Source organism: Pogoniulus pusillus, chromosome 2 (genome assembly GCF_015220805.1).
Source record: "Pogoniulus pusillus isolate bPogPus1 chromosome 2, bPogPus1.pri, whole genome shotgun sequence".
Lineage (NCBI taxonomy): Eukaryota > Metazoa > Chordata > Aves > Piciformes > Lybiidae > Pogoniulus > Pogoniulus pusillus.
This window is the reverse complement of record NC_087265.1, coordinates 23,252,248-23,277,884: the sequence shown is the minus strand read 5'-3', so window position 1 is coordinate 23,277,884 and position 25,637 is coordinate 23,252,248.

Sequence of the window (25,637 nt, the reverse complement as noted above, 5' to 3'; positions counted from 1 at the left end):
AGTGTGAGACTGAGCTCGTGTTTAGGGTGGTAGTTTCAAAGCATAGGTCCTCGGAATGGCTGTGCACTGTCCAGGACTTTGACCAAAGCGCTCTGGAAGCTTTGGTTTTACTACTATAGTATTGTATACAAACAGCATCCATATTGCAGTGTTTTCCTGCATGATATGTCAAAGTTTTCTGAGGTGACTCTTTGAAGTAAATATTCTCAACTTCCCATTTCCCAGAACCTTTTACCCTTGACTAGACAAATGATGACATTGCCATGTTACTAATCTTGCCGATTTTCACAGTCTTTGATAAACACTTGGGAACAGATTTCATCACATCCAGCAGATTTAATGCTTCTTAAGGCAAGTGTCTAACAGTAACACTTTTCTCTGTCAATTCAACTACAAGTAAATACTGTAACATTTTCTGTCTGCATACTGTGTGTGATTATAGGATTAAATCTGAAGCAAAGCCTGGTTTTGTGAGCAGTTAAAAAATCTCTTGTTGAAGCTCTTCAACAGAAATGGACTCTTTTCCTTGACAGGTTTGCTGTGAGAAAAACTGGCTGTAGGCTAAGACACTAGGATATTTGGAGAGCTTTAATTTCCTTTGGAGAGGATCATTTTAAAATGGAAATGTACTCAAGTTTGGAAGTTTTCAGTTTTATTTGTTCCAAGTTGCCCTGCAAATTTGTTTTTTCTGATTTAACCACTTTTCATTTTTGTACTTCATGAAAGTTGCCATAGCTACACATAAATTGCTGATAATTTCACTCAGTAAACAACTTTTTTTTCCCCCAGGTCTCTGTAGTTATGCAGAAATGTGTTGTTAGTTCTAGCAATAAGAGGTTTCCTTCTCTGCCCGCCATCCTCTTATCAATTGTGTCTAGATTCTTTTTCTGACTCATATTTACCTGATGACTCAGAACCTTTGAAACGAGATTCCATACTCAGAAATGACCATAGTGGGTGTTAATACTTGTGTGGGCTACAGTAAAGCTTAGATCTATAATACTCAACATGTTGCATCAGGCTCGGAGAAAGTATTCTTGTTTTCTGAATTTGTCACCTGTAATGTAGCACTGGGTAGAGACATCAAAGAGCATGCCTATTTAATATTTGTTGGTTTCACCTTTAAAAATGTCTTCATCACAGAATCGTAGAATGGCTTGAGTTGTATAGGATGTGAGAGATCATCTACTCCAACCCCACTGCCATGGGCAAGGATTCTTCTTAACTACACTTGGTTGCCCAAGGCCTTATCCAGTCTGGCCTTACACATCCACAACCACTCTGGACAATCTATTCCAGAGTCTCACCACTCTTGTGCTGAAGAACTTCTTCCTAAGATCCAGTCCAAGCCTACTCTCCCTCAGCTTAAAACCATTTCCCTTAGTCTTGTCTGTAGACACTCCAACAAAAAGTCCCTCTACAATCCTCCTCTAGGCTCCCTTCGGATATTGGGAGGCAGCTCTAAGGTCCCCCATGAGCCTTCTCTTCTCCTGGATAAACAACGTCAGCTCCCTCAGCCTATCGTCACAGGAGAGGTGCTCCAGCTCTTGAATCACTCTTGTGGCCCTACTCTGGATTTGCCCAAATGGTTGTATGTCCTTCTTATGCTGAGGACAGCAGAACAGTATCTGCTGTGAGGATCTCTCAAGAGAAAAGCAGCAGAGTCCCCTTTCTTGGCCTGCTGGCCACTCTCTACTTGATGCAGCCTTGGATATGATTTGCTTTCTGGGCTGCAGAAGCTCACTGCTGGCTCATGTCTTCAAAAACATGAGAATTTTTAAGTGCTATGATTCAGTTAATAGTAATTTTAAAAGTAATTTGTTCAATCTCTGTGCCTGTTGCAAAACTTCCAGGAGATGGCTGTGGTTGAGATGACAACCTGTTTTCAGCCAATGAGAATCTCTGTGTGTGGTTTCCCTTATATAATATCCATAATTTTCAGCGTCTTGCTCTGAATTCCTTGTCCCGTGTTACTTGCACAAAGCAGGATATCCACTCACAAGGACATTCTGTATAGCCTAGTGTGGAAGCACAGCTCAAGGCAAGGTTAAAATCAATCTCCTGCCCTTCACACCTTTACTTCCATGACCATGAAGAGCTTTTCTATAGATCCCACTGATGGAACTGAGCAAAACTTGTATTATTTCACAGTTCCACAGAATCACAGAATGTCAGGGTCTGGAAGGGACCTCCAAAGCTCATCCAGTCCAACCCCCCTACCAGAGCAGGACCACCTAGACCAGGTCACACAGGAATGTATCCAGGCAGATTTTGAATATCTCCAGAGAGGGAGAGTCCACAACTCCCCTGGGCAGCCTGTTTCAGTCTTCTGTTACCCTCACAAGGAAAATAACTCCTCTTCATGTTCCCATGACACTTCCTATATCTCAGCTTCCACCCATTGTCCCTTGTCCTGTCATTGGACATCGCCCAGCAGAGCCTGCCTCCATCCTTCTGGCACTCACCTTTTACATATTTATAAACATTGATGAGGTCACCTCTTGGTCTCCTCCTCTCCAAGCAGCACAACCCCAGATCCCTCAGGCTCTCCTTCTAGCAGAGCTGTTCCATTCCCTTCATCATCTTCATGGCTCTGTGTTGGACTTTCTCAAGCAGTTCTATGCCCCTCTTGAACTAGAGGGTCCAGAACTTGACACAGAACTCCAGATGCAGCCTCACCAGGGCACAGTAGAAGGGCAGGAGAACCTCTCCTAGCCACAGTCCCAGACAGTACCCAAACACTTTCAGGGGACTCTGTCTTGTAGGCTGCTGAGACTTGATTCTTCCAAGGCTTCTGGGGAAAGGAGGCAGATGAACACTGACCTTGTCTACTGGCTCCTCCGGATGATCTGTGTATCTCCAGCACTTCTAGTCTTAGCAGGAGACTCTCAGGTGTAGGTAGGATGTCTTGCAATGTGCAGTCTCAGCATGATGTTAAGTTGGCTATGCGGGCTGATTGTGTGGAGTCGTTTAGAGCCTGTTCCTGGTAAACATGTGACAGTGAAGTTTCCAGGCAAACAATAAGGCAGTAAACAATGGCAGCAGGCAATGGCAGCCACAAATACCATTGGAGAGCATAGCAGAGCACAGTGCATTTATCTGTGTTATCTCTTTTATCAATGTGGGCCGAGATTAATTGCTCTTTGGACACAGAATAGCCAATCAGAATAGCAGTTAGCCAAACTTCACCATATTAGGCAAAGCCATAGGCTTGCTTTACTCAAATTTGGGAAAAGCATAGGCCTTGAATAAGGCAGGCACAAGCTAAAGGCAGGACAGAGTCCCTAGACTTAGTGGCTCTAGGTTGTTTTGTCTTCTTCCCATGGTTGCTTCTCCCGTGGAGCAGAAAAACATGCCTGGGCAAGCCAGGATATGTGTAAGCCTATTCTGGGCCCATCAGGACTACCGCAACAACCTCCCTTCAACTAGGACCCCCAAATCCCTTTCTCCTTTGCTGCCTTCCAACAGCTGAGAGGAAAGAGATCTGCAGCCTTTCAAGTCTCCTCTGAGGCACTTCCATATTTAATGTTTAATTTGATAGTTGCAGCAAATAAAAAGCCTTCCTTACACAGCTTTAATGACAACATATCACACCAGGCATAGCCCAAAATACTGTTGGAATGTCTTCCTAAAACTGTTATTTGCACTTCCAAAGTCATGATTTACCCACATACTCCCTCAAAAATTTCAGCAATGAATCAAATGTATTGCTTTCTGTTTTGCAGAAATGGAGTAGGAGCGCTCATAAAATCAGCTAGTTTGCCTTAGCTGATGAACAGATAAGAGAAATATCCCTTTGTTGCTTCACAACCAACCCAAGTTAAAGTTCTTTAGTCCAATATATTAAGGACAACATACAACAAGCCAGATTTGAAGGCTGTGTAGTATCCTCTGAGGCTGTCTTGGCAATGATGACCAGTTGAAGGAATCTTTGCAGTACCACTTTTCTCTGGAAAATGCAAAGACAACATAGGTAAGTCAATATCATTTTTGAAGCAAGCAGAAAACCATATTGGTTCCTGGACGGCAATGGTCTGGCCAAACCAAAGCGGACAGCATTTCATAGAATCATAGAATGATTTGGACTGGAAGAGACTTCCAAAGGTCATCTAGTCCAGCTGCCCTGCAGTCAGCAGGGACATACTCAATTAGATCAGGTTTCCCAGAGCTCTGTTGAGCTTCACAGAATCACAGAACTAACCAGGTTAGAAAAGACCTTTGAGATCACTGAGTCCAACACCTTCTAATTAACTAAACCATGGCATTAAGTGCTTCATCCAGTCCCCTTTTAAACACTTTCAGGGATGGTGAGTCCACCACCTCCCTGGGCAGCCCATTCCAATGTCAATCACTCTTGATTTGCAGAACTTTTTCCTAACAGTCAGCCTAAACTTGCCCTGGCACAACTTGAGACTGTGTCCTCTTGTTCTGTCATTGGTTGCCTGGAAGAAGAGACCAAGCCCACCTGGCTACAGTCTCTTTTCACATAGATGTAGAGAGCAATAATATCTCCCTTGAGCCTCCTCTTCTGCAGGCTGGACTGCTCCACCTTGACTATCTCCAGGAATGAGGCCTCAACCATCTCTCTGGTCAACCTATTCCAGTGTTCCACCACCCTCATAGTAAAGTTTCTAGCATAGGCATAGGAAGTTTCATGTAAACATGAGGAGGATTTTTTTCATTGTGAGTGTGACAGAACAGGCTGCCAGGGGGGTTGAGGAGTCTCCCTCTCCGGAGATATTCAAAACCCACCTGCATGTGTTCCTGCGTGATCTGTCATAGGTGATCCCGCTCTGTCAGGGAGGTTGGACTGGATGAACTTTTGAGGTCCCTTCCGGCCACTGGCATTCTGTGATTCTGTGAGCCAACCTAAATCTGCTCTTCCCTAGTTTGAAGCCAATTTAACCTATATTACTGCTTGGCAAGAATCATATCTGCTTTAATGGATGATTTATTTTAATGTCTTTCTCACATTGTCATGAGGATACCCAAAGGAAACCCTTCCTTAGATGAACAGAGCACTTCTATTCCATTTCTGTTGGTCTTCCCTTGTAAGCACAAAACATGATCTATAGTTCACTGCAGCAGAAGCAGATGTATTATTAAAGCTGAATGTTAAAGTTATTTCAGAAGTACATGATGAGGAACATCACAGATTTAAAATACCAATGCTATTTGGCTATGTTGTCTAGAAGTGTTTTCCTGTCTTATAATACCATTGACCAAAGTGTGTGGTCTCAAAAGTGTCTCCAATTTTGCCTTGTTTAAAGAATATGGATAGTTCACCATAGAAGTTTCATAGTATTTCATCTCTTCTCTGATATTTTGTGACTATTTAACTTGGAAAATTAGCGGATCCCATTTCTCTGATGTCTGTTTTCACAATCTTCCTATCTGAAAAAAATGATCTGTAAGAATTTTAAAAATAAGTAAGCCTTGTAATGTTTTAAGAAACTCAGCTTACACTTTAGATGTTTGACAGGCTGGAGAATATATTCATGTATAACAGCAAAAGGAAATTGTCCATATTCTTCTCTTCTGAAATACCACCTCCTTAAACTAAAACTTTTAAAAGGAACACTGAAAACGAATTATTGTATAAAGCTTGTTTTCTTTTGATGATGCATTTGCTTTGTCTATTTTTTTTTTTTTTTTTTAGGAGAAGGAAAAAAAATTGTTTTCCTGTTTAGGCTCATTCAAAGTGGAGCAGCAGTAATATAACAGCTTCATTTTTTGTGTGGTAATTGTTGGGTTTATGTAGGAGAATGTACATGTGTATGTGAAAACCTTTCCTTAAGAATAATTCCAAGATGTGTGGCAGAAAGGTGATCTTTTGTATCAGTCAAAATATCAAAAGTTATTTGTTTCAATGTATGCAATGTAATTGCTTTCTAAGCTGAGTATTTTACTGCACTTAATTCTAGTACCTGCTAGAGTAGAGTTGGATCACAGGTGTCAAGATGTTAGGGGTTGGAAGAGACCTCCATATATCACTGAGTCCAACCCACCTGCTAAAGCAAGCTCAACACCCTCAGCTCGCTCAGCCTCACCTCACAGGGCTGTGCTCCAGCCCACTCACCAACCTCGGTGTCCTTCTCTGGATGCATTCAAGCACCTCAACATCTTTCTTAAATTAAGGGGCCCAGAACTGGACATAGTACTCAAGGTGTGGCCTAAGCAGTGCTGAGTACAGGGGCAGAATGACTTCCCTGGTCCTGCTGACCACACCATTCCTGATACAGGCCAGGGTGCCATTGGCCTTCTTGGCCACCTGGGTACACTGCTGGCTCATGTTCAGTCAACTGTCACATGACAGTAGTTGCTATGTCTTTTACTGATTTCTCATCTATTTAAATTGCAAAACACATAGGCTTGTTCTTCAGTAGAAGACTTGTGGATTTTACTTACAGGACATTATTAAAAAAATTAACAATAAAACCCTCTGAAACCAGTGCCACTAATAATTGCTCAGTTTAGTCATAGCTTGGCAATATGTAATTGAGCTTCAAAAAGTGGATGCTCAAGCTGGTTTGGGATGTCAGTTTGCCCAGCTATGAAAATGGCTTCCTAGTGAGTGGCTGTGAAATCAAGATCTTACTCTGGATTCTGAATTGAAAGACATTTTCTCTAGTATTTTAGCCAAGATTTGCTTTCAAGGACATTAATCGTAAAATCATAGAACCATCTGGGTTGAAAGGGACCTCCAAATGTCATGTAGTCCAACTCCCTCTGCAGTCAGCAGGGGCATCCTCAACTAAATAAGGTTGCCCAGAGCACCTTGAATATCTTCAGGGATTGGGCCCCAACCACCTCCCTGGGTAACCTGTTCCAGCATTCTGCTACCCTCATGGTGTAGAACTTGCTCCTAAGGACAGCTGTAGTCATAAGTGTGGGGCAAAAGCCCTGCCTGTGCATTGCTGTCAGAGGCTATTGTGCTACATGCAGTAGGAGCCTGAAGTTTTATGATAGGAGCAATTTAAGAAGTCATTCATAGGTGCAAGTGGAGCATGAGCCCAGTATGCACTTGCAGATGTTATTCTCCACCTGAATTGAAGCCCTGCAAATGCAAACACTACATAGAGTGATAAAGAAAATCACATAACTTAAAATGAGCCCCACATGGCAAGATCAATAGTCTGTTTAGCCTTGTGCAGGCCTCTAATGCCAGCCAAAACCAGCTGCTTAAGAGGGAAAGAAGCAGCAGGTTCAAAAGTCTTTTTTCTCCTCCATTTTGAGGCTCTCGCTCTGAGGAGCCCAGAAGGGGGCAGGGAGCGGCAGGCAGGTGCTAAGTGCTCACAGGAAGGTGAGTCAGAGGGGGCGGTGCCTGGTGAGCGGGTGATTTAAACGAGGAGCAGCCATCTCTGCTGAGCCCAGCGGAGCGCACGCCGGGGGAAAGAAAAAAAAAAAAACAACAACAAAAAAACCTCCCATCAGACCTTCAGGAAAGCCAGACATGGTGCAAACCAGATCCAAGCTGTACAATACTTGTAAAACTGTGGGCACCCAAACAGAGCCCACCTGTAGGAATGCAGGTGTGCAGAGGACTGGATGTGAGGAGTGTTGGAGCCTGGCACTCGAAGTCGAGGGAGACACAGGCACTGGCTGCATTCGGTGTGAGCAGGTTAATAGTCTGCTTAACCTGGTGGCTGAACTCAAGGGAGAGGTGGAATGCCTGAAGGCTGAAAGGGAATGTAAAAGAGAGCACCATGCTCTGCAATCCCCCTTGCCAGAGGGAGACGAACGGAGCAACCAAGGAGAATGGATGCAGGTGTCTGCCAGAAAAGGCAAGGGAAAACCATTCCAGCCATCTTCATATCCCCAGCTGCCCTTACACAACAGATATAGGGCACTAGAGGTTGAGGATGAGGTGATCTTGGAGCATGCAGAAGCATCACCGGCTGGGAGGGCAACTGAGACAAATCAGTTGCCCTCTCGCATCAGAACAAGTACCCAGAAGAAAAAGAGGAGGGTAATTGTTATTGGTGATTCCCTTCTGCAGAGAACAGAGGGCCCCATATGCCAGCCAGACCCCTTCCACAGGGAGCTCTGCTGCCTCCCTGGGGCCCGGGTCAGGGATGTTACCAAGAGGCTGCCTACTGTAGTGCAGCCCTCTGATTACTATCCCTTATTAGTTATACAGGCAGGGAATTATGAGATCGATACCAGAGGGCTAAAAGCTATCAAAAGGGACTTTAAGGCACTGGAAAAAGCAGTAGAGGGAGCAGGGGCACAGGTAATCTTCTCATCTATACCGTTAGTCAGAGGCTGGAATACAGAGAGGAATAGGAAAGCGTATTTGATGGACAAGTGGCTCAGAGGTTGATGCCTCTGACATAACTTTGGATTATTTGATCTTGGGGAACTTCATCTTGCCACAGGTCTGCAAGCAGCAGATGGGATACAACTGACACAGAAGGGGAGAAGGACCCTGGCACATAAGCTAGCTGGGTTTGTTGAGAGGGCTTTAAACTAGAGTGGAAGGAGGAGGGGGTTAAACATGACAGCACCAGAGATAAATCAAAGGGAATTGAGTACAGTAGGCTAGAGATAGGGGTAAAAGCAGCAGCCCAGCTGAAGTGCATGTACACTAATGCATGAAGTATGGGTAACAAACAAGAGGAGCTGGAAGCTCTGGTGCTGGAGGAAAACTATGATCTTGTCGCCATCACTGAAATGTGGTGAGATGGCTCACATGATTGGTGTACTGTAAGCAGTGGCTACAGACTCTTCAGGAGAGACAGGCAAGGGAGAAAAGGTGGGGGACTGGCTCTGTATATGAGGGATGCTCTGGATGTCATGGAGGTAGAAATCAAAGATGATCAAGTTGAGTCCTTATGGGTGAGAATTAAGGGGAAGGCCAACAAAACCGATATCCTGGTTGGAGTCTGTTATAGACCACCCCATCAGGAAGAAGAGGTTGATTTATTACTCTTTAAGCAACTGGAGGCTGCCTCAAGATCACCTGTCTTTGTTCTGGTGGGCGACTTTAACCTACCAGACATCTGCTGGGACTCAAACACTGCAGAGAAGAAGCAGTCTAGAAGGTTTCTAGAATGTGTGGAAGACAACTTCCTATCCCAGCTGTTACGTGAGCCTACCAGGGGGGCAGCCCTGCTTGACCTGCTGCTCACAAATAGAGAGGGGCTGGTAGGGGATGTGGTGGTTGGAGGCTGCCTGGGGTCCAGTGACCATGAAATAATAGAGTTTTCAATACATGGAGAAACCAGGAGGGGCATCAACAGAACCTCCACACTGGACTTCTGAAGGGCAGACTTCAGCCTATTTAAGGAACTAACTCAGAAAGTTCCTTGGGAAAAAGCCCTTAAAAAAAAGGGGGTCCAGGAAGGTTGGACCTGCTTCAAGAAAGAACTCCTGAAGGCAAAGGAGCAGCTGTGCCATTGAGCCAGAAGACGAGCTGACGAGAGAGGCAGACAGACTGGATGGGCAGGGAGCTGCTGAAGGAATTAAAGATTAAAAAGAGAGTGTATCACCTTTGGAAAAGAGGGGAGGTGTTCCAGGAAAAGTTCAAGGAAGTTGCTAGGTCTTGTAGACAAAAAATTAGAGAGGCAAAAGCCCATTTGGAGCTCAGGCTGGCCACGGCTGTCAAGGAAAATAAAAAGTGTTTCTTTAAATATATGAATGGCAAGAGAAGGGCCAAGGACAACCTCCAGTCCTTATTAGATGGAGAGGGGAACATAGTGACAAAGGATGAGGAAAAGGCAGAGGTGCTTAACACCTTCTTTGCCTCAATCTTCAATAGTGGGACAGGTTGTCTCCAGGACAGCTGGACTCCTGAAGTGGTGGATGGAGTCAGGGATCAGTATAGTCCCCCTCTAATCCATGAGGAAGCAGTAAGGCACCTGCTGCATCATTTGGATCCTCACAAGTCCATGGGATTGGATGGGATCCACCCTAGGGTGCTGCGAGAGCTGGCAGAGGAGCTGGCCAAGCCACTCTCCATCATTTTTCAGCAGTCCTGGCTCACTGAAAACTGAAAGCTACCAATGTGATTCTCATCCACAAGAAGGGTCATAAGGAGGAGCCAGAAAACCGCAGACCTGTGAGCCTGACCTCAGTGCCAGGCAAGGTCATGGAACAGGTCATCTTGGGTGCCATCACAAAGCACCTACAGGATGGCCAAGGGATCAGGCCCAGCCAGCATGGGTTTAGGAAGGGAGATCCTGTCTCACCAACCTGATCTCCTTTTATGATCAGGTTACCTGCCTGGTGAATATGGGGAAGGCTGTGGATGTAGTCTACCTGGACTTCAGCAAAGCCTTTGACACTGTCTGCCACAAGACGCTCCTAGCCAAGCTGGCAGCTCATGGTTTGGACAGATTCACTCTGTGCTGGATCAAGAACTGGCTGGATGGCAGACCCCAGAGAGTGGTGGTGAATGGTGCCACATCCAGTTGGCAGCCAGCCACTAGTGGTGTTCCCCATGGATCAGTGCTGCACCCAGTCCTGTTCAATATCTTTATTGATGACCTGGAGGAGGGGATTAAGCCCAGCATCAGTAAGTTTGCAGATGACACCAAGCTGGGAGCAGGTGTTGATCTGTTGGAAGGTAGGAGAGCCCTGCAGAGGGACCTAGACAGGCTGGATGGGTGGGCAGAGGCCAATGGGATGAGATTTAACAAGGCCAAGTGCAGGGTTCTGCACTTTGGCCACAACAACCCCAAGCAGCGCTATAGGCTGGGGACTGAGTGGCTGGAGAGCAGCCAGGAGGAAAGGGACCTGGGGGTACTGATAGATAGTAAGATGAAGATGAGCCAGCAGTGTGCCCAGGTGGCTAAGAGAGCCAATGGCATCCTGGCCTGCATCAGGAACAGTGTGGCCAATAGGACAAGGGAGGTTATTTTTCCTCTGTACTCAGCACTGGTCAGGCCACACCTTGAGTACTGTGTCCAGTTCTGGGCCCCTTGATTCAAGAAAGATGTTGAGGTGCTGGAACGTGTCCAGAGAAGGGCAACAAAGCTGGTGAGGGGCCTGGAACACAAACCCTATGAGGAGAGGCTGAGGGAGCTGGGGTTGTGTAGTCTGGAGAAGAGGAGGCTCAGGGGTGATCTTATTATTGTCTACAACTACCTGAAGGGACATTGTAGCCAGGTGGGGGGTGGCCTCTTCTCCCAGGCAACCAGCAATAGAACAAGGGGACACAGTCTCAAGTTGTGGAGGGGTAGGTCTAGGCTGGATGTTAGGAGGAAGTTCTTCCCAGAGAGAGTGATTGGCATTGGAATGGGCTGCCCAGGGAGGTGGTGGAGGCACCGTCCCTGGAGGTGTTTTAGAAAAGACTGGATGAGGCACTTAGTGCCATGGTCTGGTTGACTGGATAGGACTGGGTGCTAGGTTGGACTGGATGATCATGGAAGTCTCTTCCAACCTGGTTGATTCTATGATTCTATGAAAAGGGAGTTAGGCAAAATGAGTGGTGATTGACTGTGAGCCTTCAGGGCTGTAACAGCTGTAACAGTTTCACCTGGCCCTCCACCACACCTGCATCCATTAGCCTAGAAGCTCATTTAAGATCCAGCCTAAAGATTCAGGCTTGCAGTGTAGCTGGTTCCTAGTCCTGCTCTTGATTTACTGTTTGCACTTCCTGGACTGATTTTTGGCCTGTCCTGGAGCCCTTCCTTTGCTGCGGATCACCGAACTTTTGAAGGATCTTGTTGCTGACATCATTCCTGCTCTTCTTTTCTTCAGAACTAACCAGAAAAAGTGCCTTGCCTCTACCAAAGTGCTTAGACCTCTGCTTAGAATTCAGCACGCTTGCTTGGGAACAGTTGGTGGCAATTCAGCAAGTGATATAACACAGCTCTTTTTCTTGAGTGAAATGTGAATTATCTGAATTTTTGTAGTGAATTCAAATGAAGTGTGGTTAAGTAATGTATTGCTACAGAAGGGGTTTAATGGCTTTGCAGTTCAAAATAATTTGTATGTGTATATGGGAAAAAATAAAAAGATCTGCTAACTTGTACAATGTTTTTCCTCCTGAAGCATTTTTAAGCTGAGTGTGTGCAGGTTCAATTCACTACCCACTTAAACGACTCTAATTCAGTAGAAAAGTATATGAGCTTCCTCTTCAGAGGGCTGTTTGAGTGTGAAGTGTCAGGAGGCTGCAGATCCCTCATTTCTGAAAGAACGAGGCTTGTGCTGTTTTTCTTAGCAGAGTCTTCAGAGCTTTTAAACACCCAGTCTATGCTATCATAGTAGCATGTGGTGTGGATTCTGCTTGCAAATTAAACTTCTGTTAATATTTCCAGATGCTAATTTGCATCTACTGTGAAACTTGAGTGCCAGGATGGTGTTGGATGGTTGTTGTTAGCTCTCAATGCTCTAGGAAGGAGCAGGAGAGTAGTAATGCTTCCTGTGAGAAGGTATCGATGGTTGTAAAGCAAAACAAAATAATTCAGTTCTCTCAGCTACCCCTGATTGCTTGGCTGTTGTTTAGGAGCAAAGAGGTGTTCAGAAAGAGAAACAGCTATAGGGTTCTGGGAAGATATATATGTGAAAGTAAACTCTACAGATTTAGAAAGCATGTTAATCTTCCAGAGGCAGTCCTTGCACGTGCTTGTTTCTTTCTGCAGGAAGACATTTTCACTTCGCAGGGCACAACATTTCCCTCCGATTTGAAGAATATTTTTGTCTCACCAGACTGGTTTACCTCAGGGTAAAGAACCTCAGGATAAAGAACTATCCTACCCAGTGTCTTCAAATGGCTTACTGTAAGAACAAAGTTTTTTCAAAGATCCAACATGGTAAAGATCCTCTTGTAAGCAGCTGTATTAGTGGTCCTTTGGTTTCTCTGTTGCCTTTTTTGAGATGTAGATTTTTTGGAAGCTCTAGCTGCCTGTTATTCTCTGATGTCATGACAGCTTGTGCTGGTTTGAACATGATTGGAGTATTTTAATGAGAAAAAGTAGATTATAGGCTGTGACAAGAAAACAATGGTGGTGTCTATTCTGCTCATAGGTTTCTGAGATTTATTGAAACACAGACACAAACATAGATAAGGCAGTCTGTGTTTCTCCCTGGCTTCTGCCATATTTACTGCTTCTATCTGGATCTGTGTAAAACAACTAATCATTCTGCTTCTAACCCCCCCTTGCCAATCCTTCCAACTCACCTTGCGTGTAAGGCAGACTCTGGGATAAGAGAGGGAGGTGGAAAGTAGGTGGAAGGGCTATTGGGAGCCCTTCCTGGGTACTCTGACTTCTGAGAGGGATATTGTGTTTCTTATTACTATTAACTTGTATATTTCTGTATACAGCTCTAAATATCTGTCGTATATTGTAAATATATTGTGCTAAGATGTAACTATAAAGCTTAATTCCTTAACTTCCAGATGGCTGAGTCTAGTCTGGATGAATTCATGGGTGGGGAGGAGACATAACTTCCAGAACAACTACACAGCACTATTTGTAACTGGTGTTTACAGAACCAGATGAAACTTAAACCTGGGACACAGGCTCATTCCCCATCTATGACAAAGCAGTTCTGTCAAGTTCAAATGCAATGAAACTGGTTAACTCTAAAGGGGTACTTAAGAATGTTGCTACTATTTTTATAGACCACTGGTGCTGACATGGATTATCCTTGCAAGGAAGGACTGGGTAGCTAATGTCAGCAGTACCCAAAGTGATATCCTTGTACGGATTTTTAGACAGGCACAATTAAACATAGTTATATTAGAAGGAAAAAAAACCTCTATTGTCTATGCAGCTGTGTGGAATCCTGCTGTCCTAAGGATAATGAGGGCCTCAGAATGCTCAGTATTTTTGGATAATAACTTATATGTCTGGGCATGACAATTTGTTTCTAAAACCTGGCTAGCAGACTAAGAGATACAACTTGCATTATACCAAGTGTTGGAGACTTTGAATCTAGTTAAAAAGCTGTAAAAAGATGAGGGGCGAGCAATTGATGTCATCTACCTGGTCCTGAGCAAGGCCTTTGACATCATCCCACACCACATCCTGGTCTCCAAGCTGGTGAAACATGGGTTTGATGGGTGGACCACTAGATGGATAAAGAACTGGCTTGATGGCCACAACCCAAGAGTGTCTGTCAGTGGCTCCACCTCCAAGTGGAGGCCAGTGACAAGTGGAGTCCCTCAGAGACCAGTCCTGGAACCAGTTTTGTTGGGCAGTGACTGGCTGGAGAGCAGCCCTGAGGAGAGGGACATGGGACTGCTGGTGGATGAGAAGCTCAACATGAGCCCAGCAGTGTGCACTTGCAGCCCAGAGAGCCAACCAGATCATGGGATCATAGGATGTTAGGGGTTAGAAGGGACCCAAAGAGATTACCGAGTCCAACCCACCTGCCAGAGCAGGACAGTGCTATCTAACACAGATCACAGAGGAACATATCTAGACAAGCCTTGAAAGTCTCCAGAGAAAGAGATTCCACAATGTCTCTGTGGAGCCTGTTCCAGTGCTCTGTGACCCTTACAGTAAAGAAGTTGCCCATTGTGTTGAGGCAGAACCTCTTGTGCTGCAACTTACACCCATTGCTCCTTGTCCTATCACAGGGAGCAAATGAGCAGAGCCTGTACCTCCCCTCCTGGCCGGTGTATAGGGCTAACACTCCATAGGGAGTAACCTTGAACCTGACCCTAGGGGTCTTGACCTCTCCCCAGGGGTGGGTCTGAACACTACCAGGTGATGGTTAGCCCACTCCCCCTCTTCCTGTCCTATAAAAGCAGGAGTACTTCCAGTTTGTCTCTCTCATACCCTGCACATCTCTCTGTCGCTCCCTCTGCCTCACTCTCTGCATTTCCCTGCATACCACATGGCAGACACGAGGCAGACAAAGTCACCATCACAGACTCGGGTTGTATTTATACATTTTGTATTTTGCCCTTTTCCCTTCCATATACCCTTGTAAGCTTCCCTACCTTAGATACCTTTTAAGTTATTGTTAAACTTCTCCTTTTAACTTCCAAATCGAGTGAGATTGATTTATTCAGGTGTGCTTACCTCTCTCTCTCCCTATATCTAATCCCCTTTCTTTGGGAAAGGAGGGGGAAGAGGGGTGTCCTGGAGTCCTGTACCCCTAAATTCCTCTCCTGCCCGGACTTCGGGGGGGAAGGGGAAAAGCCGCCTGGTTTCCCCCCCCCTCGCCTGCCCTGCAGCCGAGAAGGGGGCGGCGACTGCCCCGTGAGTTCCCGCGCTGGAGCCAGGCTGGTATTGGCCGTGCGCTTTCGCGCCTAAAGTGTGGTAACTCTGCCCTTTGTCTAGCGAAGGGTATAAATATTGGGGGTCTTCCCGCCTTTGGGGTTCCCGCTTTGGATTTTACGTGTGCCTGGACGAGTTCGCTCACTCTCCTGTGCCTGGACGGCAGAGAGACTAAGGACTTGCTTTGGTGTTAGGCACACACCTTTGTCTGCCTAACGACCCTTAACGACCCTTAACGACTCCTGTAGCCGCTGGAGGAGGAAGACAGACCGCACAAGCCAGCCTGAGTGAGTTATTTGGCTTAGCTTAATTTAGTAAGAAACCGCTATTAATTAATAGCTAAAGCCTTTTCCAAAAACTGACTTCCAAATATATATAGTCAGATTATTAATGGTATCCTCGTAGAATTCTCATGCAACTTAACCTGTTTATCAAACGAAATTAATCTTTATATATATAGTTGTGGGGGCGGGTTTTGTAAAAATAAAAAATATCTATTTTTGATAAATTTTCTTCTCGGCCACGAATTATTACTGCCCTCCGCAACATTATGGCGCAGTGTATGCAGGGTAGTTCAATCATAGAATTTCTACAAGAAAAGGGATGCCTAATCACAGGTCTTGATTTAATTTGGGCTCAGAAAAATTGTAAAAATCCGGAGAAAATCCTGGAGAAATTAGCTGAGCGCTCAGACCCTGTGATTTCTGAGTCTCCAACGGAGCATTTCTCTGTTGTTCTGGGGTCAGTCGTGACCCAGACTCTGGCCGAATTTGAAAATTATGAAAAAAGAATTCAGGCCTTGGAAAAGGATTTATTAGCCGAAAAAGCTAAATGCCAAAGTATCTGGGAAAGCATGCTGGCGCAGACAAAGAGCCTGACCGCGGCACTGACTGCCCGGATGAAAGAAAGGCTTGTAACGCCTGCAGACACCACCTCTTCGGTCTCCGTGTCTGAATTTGAATGGAGTGATTCGCGGGAATCGGGGAAAAAGGCAGAGAATGCCCCGAGGGGCTCTTCGGGGGAGAGGAGTTCCCCGAAACCAGGCACAAAAGACTCTGCTAGAGACTCAGAGAATTCCTCTGCACATGCCTCTGCGCGGCAGAAAGCCTCAAAGCCACGCAGAAAGCGCCGGTCCCGACCGGACTCTCCCGTAGCTAGCGGAGAAGAGAGCTCCGGTGAGGAGGGCGCCGCGGTGCACAGGCACGTGTTGCCTGTTACAAGAATTGAGTCCGTGAAGGGCAGAAAAGGCGGTGCAGGGACCACCGTGATCAAAAAGCAGTTCACAGATGCACAGCTCAGTGACTTACAAGTCAAATATGCGAGAGATCCTGGAGACTCAGTCGCTGACTATGTGTATCGAGTGTCCCGAGCCGGTGGGGACCGGGTCCTTCTAGACTCGCAGGAAGCTGCTGGAGACTGGGGGGACGATGTGTTCCTGACACGTGAACCCGAGGGGACACACAGCCTCACCGCTCGGATAGCCTACTGGGCAAGCAGTGTCCGCCCAGCCTACCGGGGGGAGCCGACGGAACTAAAGGTCACCAGCTCCTCTGAGCTCATCACTGCTCTCCGCAGACTTGCCTGTGTCCAGGCTATCTATGATAAGGGTCATTATGATTGCCCATTTTATGCCCCTGTGGACCCGGAGAGACTGCACCCTATTATGAAGGGTTTGCCAGCAACTCTGCAAATCCAACTAATGAAGAATGTTGAGAAAATTGAACGTGTGCTTGGAGAAAATGCAGAGAACGATGGTGCTAAAGAACACGTAATGACTTGGGCTGAACTGTTAACTGACTTGAATGCCCACGGGCTGCAGTTTGGGTTTGGGTCTCCTGAAGGAAAAGGGGCTGGGGAGAGACAGTCTCGTGCTTCTCCCCCAGAAAATCCCAGGACTCTGCGCAGGCAGGTCCGGCCAGTGCAGGACTGCCCCCCCAGGGGGACCGGTCCTTCAGGCTTCTCCCCGAGGGAAAGGGGCAGAGACCAACAGAGTGACTGGAGACCCAGAGAAAAGAACAGCTGGTATAGACAAGCCCTGACTTTAGGGGTACCAAAGACTGTTTTAAGGCAGCTGGCAGACTGGCAGCTGAAGGATCTAGTGCGGTGCCTTCAGAAATCGGCTGCAAAATCCAGAGGCAGCCGCGAGAAGCCCAGCGGTGGCTCCCGAAGTGGCTCGCCCAGAAGCGGCAGCCCCCCCGCTGGGAACTGCAGCTCGTCCCCAGACAGAAAGGTTAACCCTTTCTCGTCTCCCACACGGGAGGCTAAACACTGAATTACTGTAATAGTGGCTCGGCAGCTTTTAATGGTCAGCAGTCACGGGGAGAGCTACAGAAGCCCCCAGAATAAAGACCTGCTGCCTAGGTGAGCCACGTGGTCACTGACCACCTGCCCCAGTACAAAAGGCCACCGGATCAGTGCACGGTGGATCGTCCCCAACTATTAATTGCTAAGCCTGGCCTTTATAGGCCGAGGCAGATTTTGTCTCCTTACAGGTTAAGGTCGAGGCAGAGGACCAGTTCCTGACCACCTGACCAGCACCTGGGAAAGGAGAACCAGCTACACGAGAGATGGAGTCATATCACCGGGGTGGCCAGTGGATGATGGCATCCGGACCCACGGACTGTGACCTCCAGCCATGGACTCAGAGCATCTAAGGCTCTGCCATGAACTTGGTTGCTCTACCAGGAACAGAGCAATCTTCAAATTGACTGTGTAGCTTTATTTAATACTGTTTGGGCTATTGTTAAGCCTTGTTAAGTATTGTTAAATATTGTTGGGGCGATTAATGTATTACCTATTGTTAATGTTGGAAAAGGCTAAGCCATATATATATATTAATAGGTTCCTAAATTGAAGGGGGATCACCTCTCACTCAAGTTCTAGACAAAGATGCTCATTACCACCGGGGTGGGATGTCCTGGAGTCCTGTACCCCTAAATTCCTCTCCTGCCCGGACTTCGGGGGGGAAGGGGAAAAGCCGCCTGGTTTCCCCCCCCCTCGCCTGCCCTGCAGCCGAGAAGGGGGCGGCGACTGCCCCGTGAGTTCCCGCGCTGGAGCCAGGCTGGTATTGGCCGTGCGCTTTCGCGCCTAAAGTGTGGTAACTCTGCCCTTTGTCTAGCGAAGGGTATAAATATTGGGGGTCTTCCCGCCTTTGGGGTTCCCGCTTTGGATTTTACGTGTGCCTGGACGAGTTCGCTCACTCTCCTGTGCCTGGACGGCAGAGAGACTAAGGACTTGCTTTGGTGTTAGGCACACACCTTTGTCTGCCTAACGACCCTTAACGACCCTTAACGACTCCTGTAGCCGCTGGAGGAGGAAGACAGACCGCACAAGCCAGCCTGAGTGAGTTATTTGGCTTAGCTTAATTTAGTAAGAAACCGCTATTAATTAATAGCTAAAGCCTTTTCCAAAAACTGACTTCCAAATATATATAGTCAGATTATTAATGGTATCCTCGTAGAATTCTCATGCAACTTAACCTGTTTATCAAACGAAATTAATCTTTATATATATAGTTGTGGGGGCGGGTTTTGTAAAAATAAAAAATATCTATTTTTGATAAATTTTCGACTCGGCCACGTATTTCTGCCCTCCGCAACAAGGGGAGGGCACTCTACAAATTGTTATTGGTTCTATCAAATTTATTAGAGTCTCTGGTAATTTAAATTAGAACCAAGACAGCCAGCCTTCAGATACTTATAAACATTTATCAAATCCCCTCTAAGTCTTCTTTTCTCCAGACTAAAAAGCCCCAGGTCCCTCAGCCTCTCCTCAGAAGGCATGCCCTCCTGCCCCCTAATCTTCCTTATAGCCCTCCACTTGACCCTCTCCAGCAGATCCTTGTCCCTCTTAAACTGGGGGGTCCAAAACTAAACACAGTATTCAAGATGAGGACTCACCAGGGCATAGTAGAGGGGGAAGAGAACTTCCCTTGATCTGCTGGACACACTCTTCCTAATGCACCCCAAGATCCCATTGGCCTTCTTGGCTACAAGGGCACATTGCTGTGCCATGGTTAACTTGTTATCCACCAGGACTCCCAGGTCCCTCTCCACAGGGCTGCTTTCCAGCAGATCACCTCCCAGCCTGTACTGGTGGAGTTTGTTATTCCTCCCCAGATGCAGGACTCTGCACTTGTCCTTGTTGAACTTCATCTGGTTCCTCTGTACCCAGCTCTCCAGTCTGTCCAGATCTCTCTGGATAGCAGCACAGCCTTCAGCTGTATCAGCCAAGCTTGGTGTCATCAACAAACTTGCTGAGCAGACACTCTGTGTCCTTATCAATCTCAACAATGAAGTTGTTGAACAGGACTGGCCCCAGCACTGATCCCTGGGGGACACCACTAGTCACAGCTCTCCAGCTGGACCTGGCACCATTGATCACCACCCTCTGAACTCTGTCTTGCAACCAGTTTCTAATCCACCTCACTACCTGCTCTTCCTTTCCACATTTCCTCATCTTGCTCACTTATATGTCATGGGAGATGTTGTCAAAGGCTAAGGTCAAGGTAGACTACATCCACTGGTTTCCCTCAATCTACCCATTCAGTTATGGCATCATAGAATGCTATCAGGTTAGTCAAGCATGACTTCCCCTTGGTAAATCCATGTTGACTACTCCTGATAACTTTCTTCTCTTCCAAGTGCCTTGAGATGTCCTCCAACAGGAGCCACTCCATCATTTCTCCAGGGATGGAGGTGAGGCTGACTGGTCTATAGCTCCCTGGAACCTCTTTCTTACCCTTTTTGAAGACTGGAGTGACATTGGCTCTCCTCCAGTCCTCAAGCACCTCTCCTGTCTGCCACAATTTGGCAAAGATGATGGAGAGTGTTAGAGCAATAACCTCAGCCAGTTCTCTCAGCATCCTTGGGTGCATCTCATCAGAGCCCATGGACTTGTTAATGTTTAACTTGTATAACTGATCCCTAACCCAGTCTGCACTGACCAGTGGAGAGCATTCCCTCCTCCAGGCTTCCCCTCCTTCATCCAGGGTCTGAAGTACATAGGAGAGTTCAGCCTTAGGTGTAAAGACTGAAGTAAAGAGGGCATTCAGCAACTCTGTCTTCTCTGCATCCTCAGTTATCAAGGCTGCCTCCTCATTCAGTAGTTTCCCCACATCTTCCTTTTCTTCCTTTTTTTACTGATGTATTTATTTGAAGAAGCCCTTCTTGTTCTGTTTTACTTCCTTTGCCAGATTCAGTTCCAAGAGGGCTTTGGCCTTCCTTGTTGCTTTTCTACAAGCCCTGACTATTTCTCTATGGTTCTCCCAAGTGACCAATCAATGGTCAGAGAGCTGGAACGCCTACCCTGTGTGGACACACTGAGAGAATTGGTTCTGTTCAGCCCAGAGAGAGAAGGGTCTGAGAAGACCTTACAGTGGCCTCCCAGTACTTGAAGAAAGATGAGGAGGGAATTTTTACAAGGCCTTGTAGTGATAGGATGAGAAAGAAAGGGTTGAAGCTTGAGGAGAGGAGATTTAGATTGGATATTAGGAAGAAATTCTTTACACTGACAGTGCTGAGACATTGGCACACGTTGCCCAGGGAGGGTTGTGGATGTCCCCTCCTTGGAGGTGTTCAAAGCTAGGCTGGACATGGCCTTGAGCAGCCTGGTCTAGTGGAAGTTTTCCCTGCCCATGGCAGTAGAATTGGAACTAGATGATTCTTCAGACCTTTCAACCCAAGCCATTGTAATACAGTGAGTAGATCTCAGGATCCCTTGCAAACATGTGTAGTTTTGGATCTTCTTGAGGATTAAGAAACACTTTCTTCAATGATTTTTTGACTTTTGTTCTCTGTATTTAAGCTATTGAAACTTCTTTGAACAACCTATGGACCTTCTTGGAGAGCTTCTGGCAGCTGGGAGAAGATCAATATGCTTTTTTAGCAAAGGCCAAGTATCTTCGACTGGGTGAATAAATAAGAATTTTGATAGCTTTCTGATGTGTTTAAACTAATTCTCACTGCAAAACGTCAGGAACAGTACTAATCACTTTCAGGGGAAAGTACTGTTTTTTTTTTTTTCTTTTGGAACATTAACTTCAAATGCCATAAATATAATAGACATATTAAATAACAGTTAAGTGATTATTAGAAGCAAATGTAGAAGCAGATTTTTTGAGATACATCTTTTTTTCCATCATATAGTTTCCTAAGCTACATTAAGCTCTCACAAGACTTTCTATATGCTATATCTTCGTCATATTGCTGGAAATTTTGTATTTCCAGAGTTTCTTTGCAAAAATTTGATATACACTCGGGTGCTTTGGTGAAGTAATATGCTGCTGGATCATTAAGAATAGAATAAAATTTGGAAATGAGAAATACTGGTTTCATTTGAGGAAAATATACGTCAAAATTTCTTGTGGTTTATTGCAGCGTCAGAGATTTTTCTGGGCTAGGTAACGAGTTGTGTGAATATATTAAATAGGTGTCCTGGTTTTGCTGGAACAGAATCCTAAGCCAGTTATGGTCTTCAAGCCTCTAGTGGAGTCAGCCAGTTCAGCTGATCTGAACTGGCTGCAGGTGTATCACAGTCCATAAACTCTCAGCATAAAGGGGAGTTTTGAGTCTCCTGCTCCTCTTTTACCTGCTTCTCTTGCTCCTCCCCATCCCTGGAGGGCCTCATTTACTGTTCTGAGGACTTCTTTCCTTTTTTTTTTTTGTGATCACAGTACATTCACCGGGCTGAGAATAACTTTGTATGCTTCATGTTTGCATTAGTATTAATACTAGTTTTGTTGTTTCATTAAATCAACCATTGAGCCTTTTTTTCTTTTCCTGATTTCCCCTTCCCAACTGGGGAGAATGTCATTGGGTGCTATAGTTCATTCTCGGATATGGGCTAAATGTAGACTATAAGCTCATAAAACAAACAGAAAATTAATTATGCTCAACCAGTAGCTTGGCAAACCAATCACGTTGATCCATCTTATGTGCTCATGAACAGTGGCAAATATCAAAGTTTATTACTGCTTTCGATTTCAGAAGTGCTATTTCTACCTCATGCGCACTTCCCAATTATGTTTTAAAACCCACACGAAGTGACTACTGTTAGTATAGCCAAAATGAAAATAGTACTTTTTCTTTTCTACATACCATGATTTGTTTGTGGTCAGGTTGTGTTACATATTTGGGGCAGCCTTGTTGATTCTCCACCTGTTGAGCCATGACTTTCTTGCCCTTTCTCATGTATCCCACAATTTCCGAATCAGGTAGTGTATTTTTCACCCTTGAGAAAGAAAGGGAAAAAGAAAGGAAAGAAGCTGTGTAGATTTTCCCATATTTTTTTAATGTTCTGAGCTGTCAAAGTGTTTATTGCTAGTATGTTTAGCTCTTGCTCTGTAATTCCATTATAGATTGGATGGATGGGCCAATGTTAATGGCATGAGCTTCAACAAGGCCAAATGCCAGGTCCTGCACTTGGGTCACAACAAGCCCAAGCAACGCTACAGGCTTGTGACAGTGTGGCTGGAAAGCTGACAGACACAAAGGGAATTGGGGGTTGTAATTGACAAACAACTCAATATGTGCAAGCAGTGTGCCCAGGTGGCCAAGAAAGTCAATGGCATCTTGGCTGGGATTAGAAATCCTGTGTCCAGCAGGAGCAGGGAGGTGACTGTTGCCTTGAACTTGGTTCTGCTGAGGCCACACCTCGAGTATTGTGATGCTAGTTTGAGCCTAGCTGGGATTTTTTGTAAGAGAAATTAGACTATAGGCTGCGAAAATAAGCAATAGGGATGCCTACTTCACTCACAGGCTTGCTGAAATGTGTAAAAACAAGAACATAAACATAGATAACACAGTTGCTGTCTGAGTTCAGTTGGTGCATGTACTTTTCTCCCTAACCTGCTGTCTGTGTAACTAATCTTTCTGTTTTCCAATCCCCTCGGTTGATCCTCTAAACTCACTTTGCACATAAGGCCAAGTGTGGGATAAGATAGAGGTGTGGAAAGAAGGTGGAGGCATGGTTGGGAGCCCTTCCTGGTGACTCTGGCTTCTGGGAGGGCTTTTGTGTTTCTGTATTACTTTTTTAACTTGTATATTTCTGTATATAGCCATATATATTGTAACTATCTGCTTGTATATTGTGCTAAGCTGTAAATATAAAGCTTCATTCTTAATTTCCAGATTGGATGAGTCTAGTCTGGGTGATTTCATAAGAGTGGGGGGGCAGGTAACACCCAAAACATCACATCTTTATTTTGGTGCTTCCAAGTGGGGCTAATTAAATTTGATTGACTGATAATTAAGTCTGGGAGTTAAGATGAAGCTATTTTACATATTTTTAGCAGTTGCATGGCCAGTTTTCCTATGGTGGCTACATTGGTATATTGTTGCCAAGCTAGGTTCCCTTCTCTTTGATTTACTGTGGAGGAAGATTAAACGAATGTTTTTGGATTTTTGTGATGGTTTGAGTGTTACTCGCCCCCCCACACACTTTTGAAATCACCCAGACTAGACTCAGCTGGCTCCGGAAATTGAATGAAGCTTTATATTTACAGCTTAGCACAAATACACAAGCAGAAATTTACAATATATGCAGTTATATACAAAAATATACAAGTTAAAAGCTAATATAGAAACACAACACTCCTCTCAGAAACCTGAGTCCCCAGGGAGGGCTCCCAACTGCCCTTCCACTTTCTTCTACCCCTGTTTACCTTACCCCAGATGTTGCCTTGTGCCCAAGGAAGAATGGAAGGTCGGCCAGGGGGGTTAGGAAGCAGGTGGATTAATCAGGTTAGGTTAGAGAGAGAAAAATGCAGCTCAAAGCCCAGGCAGTGACCAAATGTCTTATCTTGTTCATATACATCTCAACAAGCCTATGAGTGAAGTAGACATCACCTTTTTTTCTCTTTCACAGCCTGTGATCTAATTCTTCTCACCAAAATGTTCTAGCTAACTTCAAACTACCACAATTTTGGAGAGTATCTTCTAGGCTGGATAGGCTTTAATATTACTGATACTGCTACGGACTACATTTTTAACAAGTCAGGAAATGTACCACAGTGGAAAATATTTGCTGATGTGAATAATTTTGCCTAAAACTGACCTTAGAGACCCCTGTGTTGTGTGTGACACATGTAACACAGTGGTATATTTATTATGTATGAATATAGCCCTAATAATTCAGGTTTTAGCACTAATACTGGTATTGTGGATGAGAAATTCAAATGTGGCTTTTCTGAGAAAACAGAAGGAGACAAATCTCCTCGGAAACAGAATTAGAGATAAAGCCTGGAGAACTTGGCAGGATTCCCAGAATTAATAAGGAGCAATGTTTTTGAAACAATGTTCGGGGAGGGAGTGAGAGGGGGACGTCATGCCCACCACTGCACTTCCTTCTGCAGGTTCTGGGACAACTGCCAAAGTCTCGATTGTTGACAATAACATGGCAGGCAGCCAAAGAACAGGTCCAGCTTTTCAAATCCCTCCTGTTCCTTCACCTAGTTCAAATCCACAGGCCTCTAATCCTAAACCAGATTAAAACTCAAAGACTTCAGGTCAGACTCTCAGTGATTCAGATCCACTAGAAGGAACTTCCAAATCCTTTTTGGGTCCAACTTTTCTTGCTCCAGTGAAAGCTAAGGCTAAGATGAAACATTTGACAGAGAGTGATTGAAGAGAGGATTTAGGAGAGGGGACCTCTGGCATACAAGAGGAAGAAGAGTAGAAATACAGCCTTAGAGACATAGCCAGTATACTCAAATCACAATTCAGTGATGAGAGGAGCTTTGTGAGATTGGCTGCCAAGAAGGAGAATGGCTCTGAGAAGTTTAAGAATGCTCTAAGGAAAGTTATGTTTCTAGGCCAAAGACAACCAGAGAAAGAGGAGAAGGATGATATCCAGGATTCCAATGATCCCCTCAGATAAGTCAGGGAAGTTAGAAAGGAATACTCAAGGGAATCAGGTGAGTCAATCCTAAGATGGCTGGTGAGCTGCTGTACTATTAGTTCAAATGCCCTACAGGTAGGATACAAGTCTGCAAAGTAGCTAGGGCCACTCACAAAGGAGAGTGGAATGGACAAATATGTAGCAAGTCCTCTTGGTAAGGTTAGCTTGTGGACATGCCTACTGTTGGCTTTGGCTATGAGATATCCTTCTTGAGATGATTTGCCATGGGCAGCTAAGAAGCAGAACACAATTGAGCAGGGAATTAAACTTCTGAAGGAGTTTGCTGTGAAGGAAGTGCTTTATTGAGATCACAGGTGCTCCTTCATTCTACGCTAACATCTTGGTTAGAATGTTTCTATCAAGGAATAATAATGGAAGGCCGCTCACTGTTGGTGAGTTTGCTGACCAACTGAGGCAGATAAAGGACAGCCTGTTGCATTCTGCCCTAGTATCTGCTATAAAAACTATGACCACAGAGATAAAGGAGATAAAGGATGGCATTAAAGATAGTGTGAAAGAACTGAAGGAGGAAATTAAAACCTCCATATCCAACCAGAAAATGAT